General features: G+C 42.6%; 1 protein-coding gene across 2 annotated transcripts in view; it reads left to right on the top strand.

Annotated features, from left to right (window-relative positions):
- RAP1GAP (RAP1 GTPase activating protein) overlaps positions 1 to 17,312 on the top strand; it is a 109,029-nt gene that overhangs the window by 16,106 nt on the left and 75,611 nt on the right. The window contains exon 2 of one of the 2 annotated variants that reach the window (XM_074305967.1): positions 2,324 to 2,359. The exons of the other annotated variant lie outside the window; for it this stretch is intronic. The gene's annotated coding sequence lies outside the window, so the exon portion shown is untranslated. The remainder of the gene's footprint in view (positions 1 to 2,323; positions 2,360 to 17,312) is intronic. 2 annotated transcript variants of the gene reach the window in all.

The following is a 17,312-nucleotide window of genomic DNA, read 5'->3' on the forward strand; positions in this document are numbered from 1 at the left end:
GATAGAGAGCCAGTCCTGGAGCCGGGAGTTCAAATCTGGTCTCTGACACTTACTAGTGTGTGACCCTGGGCAAGTCACTTAAACTTATTACCTTCCCTTGTCCCCCCCCCCCAAAAAAAAAAGGGGAAGGATTGAAGCAGGCAGAGAAATTGAGAATTTATTAAAACAGGCAAGGCAGGAAGGGGGAGAGAGTGCCTGGATTAAATGGAGAATATCTAAATGGAAGGAGGTGAGGTAATATAAACTGAGAAATATGGAGGTGGAATTAACGGGACTTCACAATTGATTGGATATGGGAGGTGAGGGGGAGGAATGAGTCAAAGATAACTCAAAGGTTAGCAGGGGGAGAATGATAGTTCCCTCAATAGGGAACACTGGATTTTCAGCTGTTTCTGCCATCTCCTCCCAGCCTGCTTTCTCGCTGGTGACTGTGTGCCCGTGTGGGCCTTTCCTTAATGTGTGTAATTGGTGCGGGGTGTCCGTGCTAGGCAGAGGCGGGGCCCGGGCACTCCACTATCATTACCCTGTCTCCAGGGCTGGGTGTTTGGAACAAGGGATGGGCCCCCCCACGGGAATGCTGCAGGTGGGCTCACTGCCAACAGTGGGGCGGGCACGAGGCAGGCGGGACCAGTGAGTATGGGGGGATGCTCCTAAGTTTCTGTCCCCCCTGTATAGTGACCTTTGCTGGGCCTCCCCCTCTGCATTCCCCTCCCCTTCCCAAACCACCCACTCACCCTAGGATTCTTGGAGGTTAAGCTCAGAGAGTCCTTATTAGGTGATGTTGAGAGAATTATTGAATACACGGAAGATGGATGACTCCCTCCTTCCCAAGTAGGAGGTTGTAGGGGAGATGACCCCGGGGTCTTCATTAATTCCCAGTAGTCTATGATCCTACGCCATGGAAAAAATTGTGAGCCTGGGAACCAGGAGATCTAGGACTTTTCTTCCTCAACTTTACCACTAATTAGCTTTGTGACCTTGAGCAAGATCCTTCACTCTTCTAAGCTTCAGTTTTTTCTCAACTCTAAAATAAAGGGGTTCTCTGTGGTCCCTTTGAACTCTGACATGCTACATTGCCCACATCTCTCTCTTCCAGCTCTGTTCTATGGGTTCTTCTAGCTCTGATTTTCTAAGACTGTGATTCTCTTTCTACCTTCGTTCCCATTGAACTGGGGAGATGAGAAGAAAGGAGGGAGTAAAACTTATATTTTAAAAGTTTTTTTCCTAAATGTTTTTCATTTCATTTTCTAAATGTATTAAACTTACATTTAGAATATTGATCACTGATTTGCAAAGCCGAATCACCAAAAACCTCTGGAAAATCATTAAGGAGGGAGGAAAATGCAGCTAGAGTTAATTTTTTTTTTTTTTTTTTGTAAACTGAATAACCATCTCTTGGTCTGCTTGTTTTGTAAATCCCTCTGTTCTCGTGACACGTTTGCTTAAAGTGAGGCACACAGAGCAAGGTGAGAGGAGTGGGAGGATGGTGAGGAAAGCAGTTGTCTGAGAGAATCTCCTGATTCAAGCTGGAGTCCTGGTTCTTTGTGACCTGCGGCAAGCTACTTCCCTGTTTAGATCTCAGTTGTCAACAAGGGGGCTTGGAATAGTTGCTCTTGGAGGTCCTTTCCAGCCCTGAATCTCTGGGTCTTGTGATTATGTGGCTCTGCATCCCTCCCTCACAGTGCCCACCCCTCCTTCCCCTTTTCCTCCTGTTGTCTGGGCTGGGGGCAGGTGGAGAAGGGGCTGTTTGTTTTCACAACAGAGAAGTTCTGCAAACCCCCTTCCCCAGCCGCCTCAGACTAGGCCAGAGAGCAGGAACTGGAATTTCAGCTAGCTTAGGCCAGCTCCCCCTTTCTAGAAGCAGCCAGATTTGACCATGGAGGTGCCCCCTACTCTGAGTGTTGATTAGGCTCAAAAATTACTGCTGGAGGATTAAGAAAAAGGATATCCTTGAACAGGCCCACAAAGCAGCAGAGACTGGGACCTTCTGTGCAATTGTGTCTGTCCTGCCCTGGGCCTCATGAGCACCTAAAGTCAGGGACGCATCTTATAATGTCTTAGTGGAACTGGAAGCAGAGGGTGTGGGTTGAAATCCAGATTTTACTGTGTGCTTTTTAATCAAATTGTTTTGCCTCTCTGTGCCTCAGTTTCCCCATTCTGTAAAATGAGCTAGTCCCTGTCCTCCTCCAGTCCCTTTGGCCATAGAGCCTGCCCCTCCCTTTCTGCTGTGGACAGAGGGTATCCCTGGGACCCTGAAGGACACATGTGTGGAAATGACAGCTGCCAGTTTCACCTTCCCTCTTCCCCTCTTGCTGTGTTTCAGGTTGGACAAATCCTTTGTGCGCAACCGAAACCCGTGGTGAGTACCTGCCCCTCAGGGGGACTCTGCTCCTCATTCTATTTTTTCTTAACATTCATTTTTTTAATAAGATTTTGAGCTCTAAATTTTCTCCCTCATTCCCTCATCTCCCCCTTCCCTAAGATGATAAGCAACTTAATGTAAATTATATATGTGCAATCATGTAAAACCTATTTTCATATTAGTCATGTTGTGAAAGAAGAAACTGTTTGCAAAAGAATTAGTTTGCAAAAGGACAAACTCATGAAAAAATTAAAGAAAGTGAAAATAGTTTGCTTGGATCTGCATTCAGACTCCATGAGTTCTTTCTGTGGAGGTGGATAGCATTTTTAATCACGAGCCTTTGGAAAAATCTTGAATCTTCATATTGTTGAGACTAGAGCTAAGCTATTTATGATTGATCATCACACAAGGCTGCCGTTACCATGTAAAATGTTCTCCTGGTTTTGCTTCATTTTGCATCAGTTCATGTAAGTCTTCCCAGATTTTACTGAAATCCACCTGCTTGTCATTTCTTATAGCACAAGTGTTCAGCCACTCTGCCATTGATGGGCATCCCCATAATTTCCAATTCTATGTCAACACAAAAAGAACTGCCATAAATATTTTTGTACTTGTAGCTTCTTTTCCTTTTTTTAATCTTTTTTTTTTTTCCTGAGGCAATTGGGTTTAAGTGATTTGCTCAGATTCACACAGCCGGGAAGTGTTAAGTATCTAAGGCCAGATTTGAACTCAGGTTCTCCTGACTTCAGGGCTGATGCTCTAGCCACTACACCAACTAGCTACCCATTTTTACCATTTCTTTGGGAAACAGACCTAGTAGTGGTATTGCTGGATAAAAGGGTATGAATATTTGGTTAAGTCCCAGATTGCTTTCCAGAAGGATTGGATTAGTTCACAACTTCATCAACAGTGTATGTGTCCCAATTTTTCCACTTCTCCAACCTTTATTATTTTCCTTTCATACCATATTAGCTAATCTGATACATGTGACATGGTACCTCAGAGCTGTTTGAATTTGCCTTTCTCTAGTTAATAGTGCTTTCGAGCTTTTTATTTTATGACTATAGATAGTTTTGATTTCATCTGAAAACTGCCTGCTCATATCCTTTGATCATTTATCAATTGGGAAACAACTTGTGTTATTACAAATTTTACTCAGTCATTGAGGGTTTTATCTTACTGTAAAAATTGTCTCCTTCTGTTTTCCTTTGAATCTTGTTTGCCTTGATTTTATTTGTATAAAAAAACCTTTTAGTTTAATATAATCAAAATTATCCCTTTTACACTTAATAATGTTCTCTTGTTTCATCAAAAATCCTTCCCTTTTCTATAGATCTTACACGTAAGCTATCTCTTGCTCTCCTAATTTGCTTTTACTCTTTATGTCTAAATCATGTCCTAATTTTGATCTTATCTTGGTATATGGTTTAAGATGTAAGTCTACATTTAATTTCGGCCACACTGTTTTCCAGTTTTCTCAGCAGTTTTTGTCAAATTTTGTCAAATTCCCAGAAGCTGTCTTTTCTCTCCTCTCCCTCACAGAACCCTCCTCAACCAGTCCTTCTGGATACAAAAAAGCAGAGGAAGAGAATAAAGAAAGAGGGATTCCCTCTGGGCAAATCAGTCTTTGGTGAAGCAGGGACAGGATTTTAAGTTGCAGCCTCATCTTCCTTATTTGCTTACTTTGCCTGATTTATTTCTGCCCTGCTAGCTCTATTTTCTTTTCTTTTCTTTTTTCCTCTGAGGCATTTGGGGTTAAATTAAGTGACTTGCCCAGGGTCTAAGAAGTATTAAGTGTCTGAGGTCAGATTTGAACTCAGGTCCTCCTGACTTCAGAGCTGGTGCTCTGTCCACTATACCATCTAGCTGCCCCTAGTTCAGTTTCTATGGAGCATAGACTTGTGCTTGGAGGACCTCAATCTCCCATCAGGCAGACCTAGGAGAGATGATTGGGAGTTGAGGAAAGACATTCTAACAATTAGAACTCTCCAGAAATGGAACAGGCTAATATTTATAATCATAATTCGCATTTCTTTTTTTATTTTATTTTATTCATTTTTCCAAATCATAATTCGCATTTCTAACTTGCTCTAAAGAATATAAAATACTTTTCTCACAATATCTCTGTGGGTTCAAATGTTGTGATTTCCACTTTGCAGCTGAGGAGGCTGAGGCTTCAGAGATGAAACTCCTTGCTGACGTTAGGGCACACAACTAGTAATCATTTGTGTCTGAGCCATGACCCGAACCCAGTAAGCCTTAAATCTTCCTGCTTGTCCCTCCGTGATAATGCAGGTAAAGTGCTTTCTGTCACTGGAAGACTTCTGGAGTGGCTACTTGGTGGGACATCGTGGAAGAGATTCCTGTCTAGGAATGGCTTGGATTACTCTCCCTTTGAGTTCTGTCTCAGCTGAATGATCCTATGAGCTCTGGAGAATGCAGATGTAAAAGATTAGTAATTCACTGAGTGGGGCACTTTTTTGGGTTCTAATCCTGGTCTCAGATCTCTCTTCCCCCACAACCACAGTGTGCCCCATATAGTTCCTCCCCCTTCCCACAGTCACCTCTCCCTTCGTCCTACTCTCTACTCTCGCATCCAGAGATCCCACACCTCTTCCTCTTCTGCTCCCTGGACCTCTAGTTCCCAGTTTCCCCTTCCCCGTCTCTCTTCCCTCATTACTTTCTTCCTTTGCCAAGTCCCTGTGTTCTTATTTCTCTCTCACCTCCCACTCTTTCTCTTCCCACCAGTGCCCTCCAAGCCCGTTCTCATCCTTTTTCCATCTCCCTCCGCCATATTGCCCTGATCTCTCCATTCCTCCAAGCCCTTCTCTTTCCTTTCCTCTCAGTCTCTTCCTCTCAGAAAGGCTTCCACACTCTCCCCATGTGCCCAGGTTCCCTTCTTTTGCCCACAGCTCTCTGCTTTCTGGCCCTGCTTTCCTGCTCCTCTGAGGAGGCCGTTTCCCTCCCTCGTTGGAGGGAAGCTGAGTGTCATCAGCGAGGTGACAGCTCAGGAGCTTTCCCAACACATGGGGTGGGAGGGAGCGCCACACTTCCTGGGGATTTGCAGTAAACAGATGCCCTGGCAGTCGGGTGCCTCTCCGGCTTCCCTAACACGGGTACCACGTGCGCCATGTGCTCTGGCTGCCTCTGTTTTCACTCCGGCTCTGATGCAATGTCCTTGCATAATTCCTGAGACACCTTCCCACTCAGCTCAAGGTCTTCCCGAGATCCCATGGCCTCCACTCCGCTAAGGCCACAAACATTTATTAAATGTGTCCTGTGTGTCAGGCATGGTGCGAAGGGCTGGGAATACAAATGCAAGCAAAAAAAGAAAGGCCAGATCAAATGGTCGGTGCTCTCAAGGAGCTTATGTTCTAACTGAGAAAGACAACACATAAAGGAAAGATGAAGAGTGAGGGGATGAGAGGGAAGGTATCCCAGGGCTGGTGTGGGAGGGAAAGAAATATGAAGTCAAGAGTGAATCAGAAAGGATTTCTGGGCACTTTCTATAAAATGAGGGTCCCCCAAGGGGAGGAAAGGTCTTCCAGAGGGAGAAGACTGCTCAATCATGGTGGAGAAATACGTCTTCAGTCAGGAGCAGAGACCCCAGAGTGGAAGCCACTCTCTCTGCCCCCGCATGGGCACTAGTGCCTGGCATTTCCAAAAGGGGCTCCCAATCCTTTGTCACTGGTAGGTGGAATGAGCTTTCAGCTGGGCCACCTCTGATGTCTGAGGAGTAATGGAGGGGAGATGGGGCTTAGAGCTGGAAAAGGTGCATTTGAGTCTGGTTTTAGAGTCTTATTAGCTGTGACTGTGGTCCCAGGCAGTCAATGGTTAGGGAGCAATTCAGAATAAAGAGATGAGGAATTCTTAGGGATGGAGACAGGGAGTTAGAAGAAGGCATCTAGTCTGATCTGTCTACTTTAATTCTACAGATGAGGAAACTGAGGCCCTGGGGGTGAAGAGGAATTACCTAAATTTACTCAAAGTTGGGGAATCCCTTCTAGCTGGGAAGAGCAGGGAAAACTTCCTGGAGAAGGTGGGTCTCAAAGGAAGGGAAGGCTTTTCAACAGGTAGAAACATACAGATATCACCTTCTTTTTTCTTTTTTTTTGCCCTCAAGGCCCACTTTAATGGAGGACACAGCATCTAATTAAGTACATATACAAGAAACAGACAATTAAAGAAGATAATTTAAAAAAAAATGAGGCAGTAGCAATTTGGAGAGTTAGGGGTGGGACCAGGGACCAGCAGAGGCCCCTGAAAATTGAACTGAGAGACATCAAATTTAAAAAAAAATTATTTATATTTAAAAAATATTTTGCGTTGTATATTATAATTTTACATATTATAGAATACCATATATTATGTATGTTTTATAATAGATAATTTATTCTATTTATATGTCATATATATTATCTATTTCCTTAAATATTTTTTCCAAATTCCCAATATATCCCTGCTTTCTCAGAGAACAATTCTTTAAGGGGAAAAAAGAATTTTATAATTGAGAAGAAAATAGTTCAGCAAAAACTAACTAATGCCCCAACCAATTTATTTTATATTCAATAGTCCCTTCCTCCTGCAAAAAAGGCAGGAAAGTACATTCAGATGCCTCTTTTGGGGGCCAAGCTGAGTCATCATAATTTCACAGCATTGTATTGTTACTATTCTTTTCATTTAAATTGTTTTAGTCATTGAGTACAATGTTTTCCTGGCTCTGCTGAGAGATGCCATCTAGGCATAGGGGATGAATGACTATGAGTGTGCCTTGAGCCAGGAAAAAAAAAATGATGAAATCCATCCAAAAATTGCTCATTCAGTTGAGCTGGAGACAAAGGGATAATAGAATGGATGGATTTGGATCTGAAAGGGACCTTAAAAATCACACTGTCCAAGCTCCTCATTTTATAGATGAGGAAACTGAGGCACAGGAACATTAAGTGATTCACTAAAGGTTACATAAAGAAGGAGAAAGAAAGAGAGCAGAATCCCAACTCATCTTTTGATTTTGTGCTCTTTCCTCCAGCTGGAGCCAGGGCATAGATAGCCTTGGACGCCTATCTAGAGAGTTTGTATTTTATTTAGGAGGCAATGGAGGAATTACCGAGCAGAGCAAGGATTTGAGCAGACATCTGAAATAGGAGGATTATTTGGGGGCTGACTGAGATGTGATGGAGGGGGGAGACTCTGAACTCAGGGAGACCAGTTTGGTGAGCTTCCAGGAATGCTCTAGATAAGAGATTCCAGGAAGCCCAAGCTAGCTTGTTGGAGTAGAGAGGAGAAGGGTAGAACATTTTCTTCTCCTGTTGTTCCAAATGGTTTCTATGCTACTGGAATTTATTGCTCTTTAAATAGGATTTCATAGGATTTGTTTGTGAATCTTTCCGGTTAAAGAGAAGAGTAGAACATTTTCTTCTGTTTTTCCAAATGGTTTCTATACTTTTGGAATTTGTTCTTTAAATGTTTCATAGGATTTGTTTGTGAATCTTTCTGGTTAAGGAGAAGGGTGGAACATTTTATTTGCCTGTTGCTCCAGATAGTTTATAGTGTTGGAATTTGGGGTTCTTTAAATGTTTGGTAGGATTCATTTGTGAATCTGACTGGGGAGAAGGGTGAAGTTGAAAGGTATTATGGGAGCACCATTGGCAAGATGTGGCAGCTTGTGGATGTGGGAAAAAGGAGGCATGCAAGTGGCCAAGAGAATTCCATGGATTCCAGCTTGGGCGATCAAGAAGCTCCTGGTGCTATTCACAGAAATTGGAAAAAAACAGGAAAAAAGGCAGTATTTGATTCAAAGAAGACAAATTCACAGCATCACAGTTACTCTGTGTTGGAAGAGACCTCAGAGACAGTGTGGTGCAGTGGAAAGAGCCTTTACTTTGGAACCAGTTTGTTTGACCTTGGACATTTCCCTTTTCTGAGCTGAGGTTTCCTTATCTGCAAAACAAAGGGATGGGACCAGGTAATCTTTAATGTCATTCCCAATTCTAAATCTATGATCTTATAAACCTATATCTGAATTGGAATCCCTCTAGAAAATACCCAGGTAGTCATTCAGCCTTTGCTCAAAAACTTCCACTTTTTGTTCAGTCATTTCTGTAGTGATGGACTCTTTGTGATCTGTTTGGGGTTTTCTTGGCAAAGGTATGAAGTGTTTTGCTGTTTCCTTCTCCAGGTAATTTTTTCAGATGAGAAAATTGAGGCAAAGAGGTTGAAGTGACTTGCCCAGAGTCACATACGTAGTAGGTATCTGAGGCCAGATTTGAACTCAGGAGGAATTCCTGATTCTGTGCCTGGCACTCTATCTACTTCATCACTTAGCTGCTCTAGCTACTTTTGGAGAGGTCTAATTATTATAATTTCTTTCTCTATAGAAAACCCAGAAACACTTTTCTACAGCTTTCTCTCAAGAGAACAAGGTGGCAAGAACAAGGATAATGTCTCTTCCTTTAAATACTTGAAAATAGCTATTATGTACCTCCCACCACCAAAAATTGTCCTTTCTTTAAAATGAACAGTCTGTTTCTTCAGCTAATCCTCATGTGCTATGATAATTTTGTGACCTTTTGCGATCTAACCACCCTCCTCTGGATGTTCTCCAGTTTGTCAGACTTGCACAGGCCTCCCAAGCTAGGAAGGGAAGCCCTGGTTCAGTCTGATGAGAGAAAAGGCTAAAGGGCTATGCTTCTTGTGTTAGGCTCACCAGGCCTCTCTCAATGTAGCACAAAATTGAATTAGCTTTTTGTTATCTCTTATCGAGCTTAAAGCCTGCTGTAATGTTCAGATTTTTGATAATAGTAATAATAGCTAATATTTATGTAGTACTTAACTGGGCTGGGCATTGGGCTTAGTATGTTCCAAATATGATCTTATTTTATCTTTTTCAGATATATTGCTGTATAGCTGTATGACTTTGGAAGTTGATTTTTTTGAACCCAAGAATAGTGTTTATATTTATTCCTATTCAATCCCATCTTCCTAGATTTGGATCTCTATTCTTGCCTGTTATAATTTTTTTGGGTCCTCTGTCAATATACGGTAAGGAAACCTTAGCTTCATGTCATCTGTGGACTTGATGAACATGCCATCTCTGCCTTTTACCAGATCATCACAAAAATATTTAATAGCAAAGGCACAAATCCATGGAATGTTTTACTGGAGGTCTACTTCTAAATTGCTTGTTCAGTCACAGGCTGTGTCTGATTCTTCACTATCCCATTTGGGGTTTTCATGGCAAAGATACCACAATGGTTTACCATTTCCTTCTCCATGTCATTTTACCACTTAGGAAACTGAGGCAAATGGGATTAAGTGACTTGCTTAGGGTCACCCAGCTACTGTCTGAGGCCAGATTTGAACTCAAGGAGAAGTTGAGTCTTCCTGACTCCAGGTCTGGCACTCTGTGCACTATGGGCCTCAATTTACTCATTTATAAAATTACATTCCTCCTAGAGCTAAATCTGTGATACTATGTATGAGTTTATGTAGATCTTAAATCCAGGAAACAAAATCCTCACAAATAGTGGCTAGAGTGATAAATTCGGGCTCTGCTTGGTTTCAAGGAGTGCCATTTTCTTGATCTTTATAAGATATTATGTAATAACATTAATAACATAATATTTTGAAGTTTATTGTAATTGCGTCATTGCAGTCATAATGGACTCTTTGTGATTTTACTTGGGGTTTTCTTGGCAGAGATACTGAAGTAGTTTGCCATTTCCTTTTCCAGTTCATTTTACAGATGAGGAAACTGAGGCAAACAGGATTAAGTGACTTGTCCAGGATCACACAGTGTTTTGATGCTCAAGGTTGAATTTGAACTCAGGTTTTTTTTTATTCCAAGACCAGTACTGTATTCATTGCTACACCTGGCTGCCTAAAGATATATACAGATACCTTCTTTTAGATGTAGTTATAAATATTCCTTATAAGGGATCATATAGGTGGGCAGTGGAGTGTGCATCCTCTGGTACTGTAAATCTGTCCTTTACTATCCACTGGCAGGTCAGTATCTTGAGTTACTGAGATTAGGATTAGGTCATTTCTAGGTAAAGTGGAGATGTTATCACCACATAGGGCATAGTCTAATATCCAGGAGGACCAGAGGGAGATGCACTCACAAACTGTCATATTTGGAAGAGATTAAAAGAATATCCACCCTCCTATGTTATCTATTCCGTGCACTCCTGGGCCTTCAGTACTGGTTCCAGAATCACTGTAGCAGCTGCTAGTGAGCCCTACAACTTATCTCTAGGTTGTAGCCAGAGATTGTGGCTTCCAGAACCTTGGAGAGCAACATCAGCCACTTTGTGATAGATCACATCATACACATAGAAACGTAAAATGGGAGGGGATCTGAGATCATAGATCATCCAGTTCCAACCTTAATTTTACAAATTAGGAAGCTGGAGATAAGAGAGATAAAGGTTCTTACCCAATGTCACTCATTGACTAGTGATATAAATTGAGCTAGAACCCAAGTCTCCTAATCCCAGACCAGTACTCTTCTTAAAAAACTCATCAAAGCTGGAAATATCACAGGACAATTAACCCATTCCCTTTTAATCCATTCTGTTTCTTCAAGCATAATAATTATTATCAGTGATAATAAACATTTATTGATTGCATGCATTTTTGCGGTGTCCCTAATCTTAGGCATTGGATGGAAAAGTCAGAATTAATCTTCTTGAACACAAGATAGGGGTCAAGAGATCTAGACTTGGCTTTCCCATTAATTAACAATTTGATGTGGGGCAAGCCATTTTGCATTTCTAGGATTCTTTTATAAAATAAAAGAATTAGATAATTTCTAAGGTCCCTTCCAGTTCTGACAATTTCTATTCCAATATTCCATGTTTTTAGTACTTAGTTGTTTTGATATATTCTGATCTAAGCACTAATACTCTAAATGTTACTTCAAATATTACTCCAAATGAAAGAAAGTTCAAATATCCTGACTATTCTAAGGTCTCTTCCAATGTTGACATTCCATGTTCTAAGAATTCTTTTGGCTTTAACATTATGTATTCTAAGGCTCCCTCACCTTCTCAAGTTTTAAGACAAATGGATGATTGTAATTTTTTTTTTTTGGGCTGAGGCAATTAGGGTTAAGTGACTTGCCCAAGGTCACACAGCTAGGAAGTATTAAGTGTAGAGGTCATATTTGAACTCAGGTCCTCCTAACTTCAGGGTTGGTGCTCTATCCACTGCGCCACCTAGCTGCCCCGAATAATTGTAATTCTACAGAAACTCATGCATTCATGTGTACATATCACATATCACCATAATCCATTCGCAGATAAATCAAGAATCAATTAATCTATCAACAAGCATTTATTAGGTGTTTGCTATATCTTAGGTTCTGTGCTTGGCACTGGAGACATATATTCAAGAACCAAAATTTCCTCTGTCCTCATATAGGGAGAGAAATGTACATTTAATAATAACAACACTAGTATTTATATAGTGTCGACTATGTGCTAGGCACCGTGCTAAACTCTTTACAAATATTATCTCATTTGATTTCACATAGTTAAATAAATATGGATTCTAGACTAAGTAAATATAGTAATCGGGGAGGGAGGCTCGAACAAGCAGCTGGACTGGGAGTACCTTAAGGAAAGCCTCATGCAGTCAGTGGCACTCACGTGCTTTGAAGGATACATGGAATTCTGAGAGTAGCAGTGAGGATGGAGTGCATCCCAGCTGCTTGTGCAAAGGTGTGGAGATGGGAAATGAAATGAGGAAAAGTAAGCCAGTTTGGCTGGGACATAATTCAGAAAAGGGAGTAAAGGGTAATAAGTCCGGAAAGGTAGCCGTGAAGGGCTTTGAATGATAAACAAAGGAGTTTATATTTTTTCTTAAAGGCAGTAAGGAATCACTGGAGCTTTTTGGACAGGAAATTTGTATTTTAGGAATATTACTTTGATAGTTATTTTGAGGATGGAGTGGAGAAGAGAAAGATCAGGGAGTTCAATTAGGAAAATATTGAAGTCATAAGATGGGAAAGGTCATGAAGTCCTGAGGCCATGTGAAGGGAGCAAAGGGGAATGAGACAAGGATGAATCAGCAAGCAATTGGACATATGGGGAGGAGGGATGAGGGAGAGGGGAGAATTGAAGATGAAGATTGTGAAGCTGGGTGCCTTCAGTAGAAATACAGACGTTCAGAGAAAAGGTAGAATTTTTCTTGGGGGAGAAGTGAAAATAATGAGACAAGAAGGAAGAGTTGAGGATGACACAAAGGTTTTGAATCTGGGTATCTTCAATACCCAGAAATAGGGAAGTGTGGAAATTTTTTTTAGGGGGGAGAAGTGAAAATAATGAGTTTTGTTTTGAATGTGTTGTGTTTCAAATGCCTGAGATATTCAGTTTGAAATAGCCATTGGAGTGATGGATGTGTGGGATGAAGCTCAGGACTGGGGCTGGGTATGTAAACTTGTCTGTCATATGTACGAAATGATCATTGAATCTGTAGCACTAATGAAATCTCTGAGAGGAGATGTAGAGAGAAGAGGATCCCTAACAACCTTGAAGAAGGGGTGATGGCCACAGTTAAGGGATGTAATGTGGATGATGGCCAGAAAGACTGAGAAGGAATGGTCAAACAGGTAGAAGAAGAATCAAGAGAGATAAATTCCAAGAAAACCCCAAAGGGGAGATTATACAAAAGGAGATAGTGGTCAGCAGCAGAGAATGATGAAGAGTGACCAAAGGCCCCCAGACTTGGTAGTTGAGAGATTGTTAGTAACACTGGAGAAAGCAATTTCACTTAAAAGATATGGTTAGAAGCCAGAATGAAAATAAAAGGGATCTAAGAATATAGACCTAGGAAGGGCCTTAGAACACAGAATGTCAGAATTAGAAGAGCCCTTAGAACACAGAATGTCAGAATTAGAAGAGCCCTTAGAACACAGAATGTCAGATCTGGGAGGGCCCTTAGAACACAGAATGTCAGAGCTGGGAGGGCCCTTAGAACACAGAATGTCAGAGCTGGGAGGGCCCTTAGAACCCAGAATATCAGAGCTGGGAGGGCCCTTAGAACCCGGGAGGTCAGAGCTGGGAGGGCCCTTAGAACCCGGGAGGTCAGAGCTGGGAGGGCCCTTAGAACCCAGGAGGTCAGAGCTGGGAAGACCCTTAGAACACAAAAAGTCAGAGCTGGGAGGACCCTTAGAACCCAGGATGTCAGAGCTGGGAGGACCCTTAGAACCCAGGATGTCAAAGCTGGGAAGACCCTTAGAACCCAGGATGTCAGAGCTGGGAGGGTCCTTAGAACCCAGGAGGTCAGAGCTGGGAAGACCCTTAGAACCCAGGAGGTCAGAGCTGGGAGGGCCCTTAGAACCCAGGAGGTCAGAGCTGGGAGGGCCCTTAGAACCCAGGAGGTCAGAGCTGGGAGGGCCCTTAGAACCCAGGAGGTCAGAGCTGGGAGGGCCCTTAGAACCCAGGAGGTCAGAGCTGGGAAGACCCTTAGAACCCAGGAGGTCAGAGCTGGGAGGGCCCTTAGAACCCAGGAGGTCAGAGCTGGGAGGACCCTTAGAACCCAGGAGGTCAGAGCTGGGAAGACCTTTAGAACACAAAAAGTCAGAGCTGGGAGGACCCTTAGAACACAGGAAGTCAGAGCTGGGAGGGCCCTTAGAATACAGCATGTCAGAGTTGGCTCTGAAAACACAGAATGTCAGAATATAGAATTAATTTTAGGGGACTATTAAGTCGAATCCCTTAAACTACAGATGAGGGAATTATACTCTAGAGAAGAATAACAAGAAAACTAATATAATTCCAGGCAGCCTCGAGAGAGGTTTGTGTCTAGGATCTGGTGAGGTAACTGATCCCACTGATCTCTGTCTTGGTCCAATCTGGAAAATATGCACAGTTCCAGACATCCCATTATAAGAACAATGATTAGCAAGAGAAGGTCCAAATGAGGGCAACCAGAGTGATGAGGAACCCTTTGATCCCTGTTTAAAGAAGCTGGAGATATTTTGCCTCAAGCAGAAGATATTTATGGGCTATGTTTGAAGGACCTTGTTCAGCTTGACCCCAGCAGGCAGAAGTGGACATTATAGGTGCCAGTTATACAGAGATAAGGTAAACTTCCTAAGCAGTAGAGGTGAACTAAAGCACAGTGGGATGCCTTGGGGGATGTGGGAGAGGGATCTTAAAAACGACAGATATGGATCTTGAAGTGGATTTGTGATCTTTTTATATCCCCAGACTATGCCCCATTACATGTGTCTGGTTTTAGAGAGAAGGACCAGGGGAGTGACTAAGAAGCCAAGATATGTGTCAATCACAGAATGCCCTGAAAGCATCTACACAGGGAAGCTGCTGTCCCCTAGTCTCGATGCACACCGACAATAGGAACTAGATTCCCCCTTCTGTCACTGGGGTAGAAAGAGCAGTGATTTGAAGACCAAGCACCTGAGTTCAATCCTTGCTTGAGAAAATCACTCTCCTTTTCTGGGTCATAGTTTTCTCTATAAAACAAGGAGATAAGACCAATCTCTCTCTCTCTCTCTCTCTCTCTCTCTCTCTCTCTCTCTCTTTCTCTCTCTCTCTCTCTCTCTCTCTTTTTTTTGAAATGACTTTTTTATTTATAAAATTTTTTTTGACAGTATATATGCATGAGTAATTTTTTTTATAACATTATCCCTTGTATTTATTTTTCCAAATTTTCCCCTTCCTCCCTCTACTCCCTCCCCTAGATGACAGGCAATCCCATACATTTTACATGTGTTACAAAATAACCTAGATATAATATATGTGTATAAATCCAATTTTCTTGTTACACATTAATTATTAGCTTCCGAAGGTATAAGTAACCCGGGTAGACAGACAGTAGTGCTAACAATTTACATTCACTTCCCAGTGTTCCTTCTCTGGGTGTAGTTATTTCTGTCCATCATTGATCAACTGGAAGTGAGTTGGATCTTCTTTATGTTGAAGATTTCCACTTCCATCAGAATACATCCTCATACAGTATTGTTGTGGAAGTGTATAATGATCTTCTGGTTCTGCTCTTTTCATTTAGCATCAGTTCATGTAAGTCTCTCCAAGCCTCTCTGTATTCCTCCTGCTGGTCATTTCTTACAGAGCAATAATATTCCATAACCTTCATATACCACAATTTACCCAACCATTCGCCAATTGATGGGCATCCGTTCATCTTCCAGTTTTTAGCCACTATGTAAAGGGCTGCCATAAACATTTTGGCACATACAGGTCCCTTTCCCTTCTTTAGTATTTCCTTGGGATATAAGCCCAGTAGCAGCACTGCTGGATCAAAGGGTATGCACAGGTTGATAACTATTTGGGCATAATTCCAGATTGCTCTCCAGAATGGTTGGATCCGTTCTCAATACCACCAACAATGTATTAGTGTCCCAGTTTTCCCACATCCCTCCAACATTCATCATTATTTGTTCCTGTCATCTTAGTCAATCTGACAGGTGTGTAGTGGTATCTCAGAGTTGTAAGACAATATCTCAAGGTGATTCTCCACCTTTTTGGTCTCAGGACCCCTTTGCACTCCTAAAAATTATTGAAGGCTCCCCCATGGGTTATGATATGGATTGTAGTTATTGATGTTTGCCACATTAGAAACTAAAACATCTTCCTGTTATTATGAAAATAGTTTTGATTCTGCAGAGCCCCAAGAAATGGTCTTGGGGGGTCCCCCAGATCATGCATTGAGACTCTCTGGACCAGATAGTTGCTAAGGTTCCTTCTAGCTCTAAATCCTATGATGCTCTGACCTCCTCAGAGTGGTGAAGCAGGAGAGGATGGGCTGACCCTGTCCTCAGGTGATCTTCCCACAGAAGGCCAGCTCAGGGAGACCTTAGCCCTGGGGGATCTGAGCAAAGAAGCAGGAAACACCAGAGCTCATTAGCAACTTGCAAAGGCCAGGCAAAGCAAGTTGGGCACATCCCTGCTGGGCTCCCTACTCAATTATGTATTTGGCTCTCTGCATTTTTCAATGTGGCACAGCCAGGGGGTTGCCTCCTACCCATAGAGCCTCCCAGAGCGGTGCCCATGGCAGAGTGGCAGTGCAGTGTGTCAGCTCGCAGACGGCCATCTGGGAGAGAGGGACGGGAGAGAGGCTGGGCGTCAGCTTCCCTGTGCCGGGGGAAGGGACCGACAATGGGGATGAGGCCGAATACTTTTCTCAGTCCATTAGTTCTCTCTTGGCGGCTCTTACTGGATAATCATAATCATAACGATAATATTAAAAATGATAATTTTAATACTCGAGGTTCCCAATGGCATCGGTGTGGGTGCTACCATTTATGACACCGACCTTAGTTTTTGTGTCTTCTTGCAGCCTCCAAAAGGCATTGCTGAGCTTCCCCAAACTTGAGTGGGCTGATCCTAAGCATGCAAACATAGTCCATCCCAGTACACCATCCTGCCTCCTCTCCTCCATCTCCAAGAATTCCCTCTCTAGGATAAAATTCATTCTCCAGCCACTGTCTCCTCGTGGTCCCAGGTGGATCTAACAAATAGTGGGATCAACTAATTCATACTGAAGTGTGAATAGCCAAAAAAGTGTGACATCTTCCACGTATTTTTAATGACTAGAGATATTTTTAAGATTTGCAAGATGGGACAGCTAGGGGGCGCATTGGATGGAGCGCCAGCCCTGAAGTCAGGAGGACCTGAGTCAAATCTGGCCTCAGACCCTAGCTGTGTGATCCTGGGCAAGTCACTTAGTCCCAGTTGCCTCCGAGGGGGGAGGGGGGAATTTGCAAAGTGCTTTATTCCCATTTGATCCTTACAACACCCTGAGGTAAATACTCTGTGATCCTCAGTTTGTGGATGAGTAAGTGAGGGGAGAGAGGTCAAGTACTTGGCCAGGGACACTCAGTTTGAGGCAGAATTCAGCTCAGGTCTTCCCGTTTTCTAGTGCAACGTTCCAGCCACTGTTCCACCCATAGTAAACTAAATTAGTC

This window comes from Sminthopsis crassicaudata, chromosome 3 (genome assembly GCF_048593235.1).
Source record: "Sminthopsis crassicaudata isolate SCR6 chromosome 3, ASM4859323v1, whole genome shotgun sequence".
Lineage (NCBI taxonomy): Eukaryota > Metazoa > Chordata > Mammalia > Dasyuromorphia > Dasyuridae > Sminthopsis > Sminthopsis crassicaudata.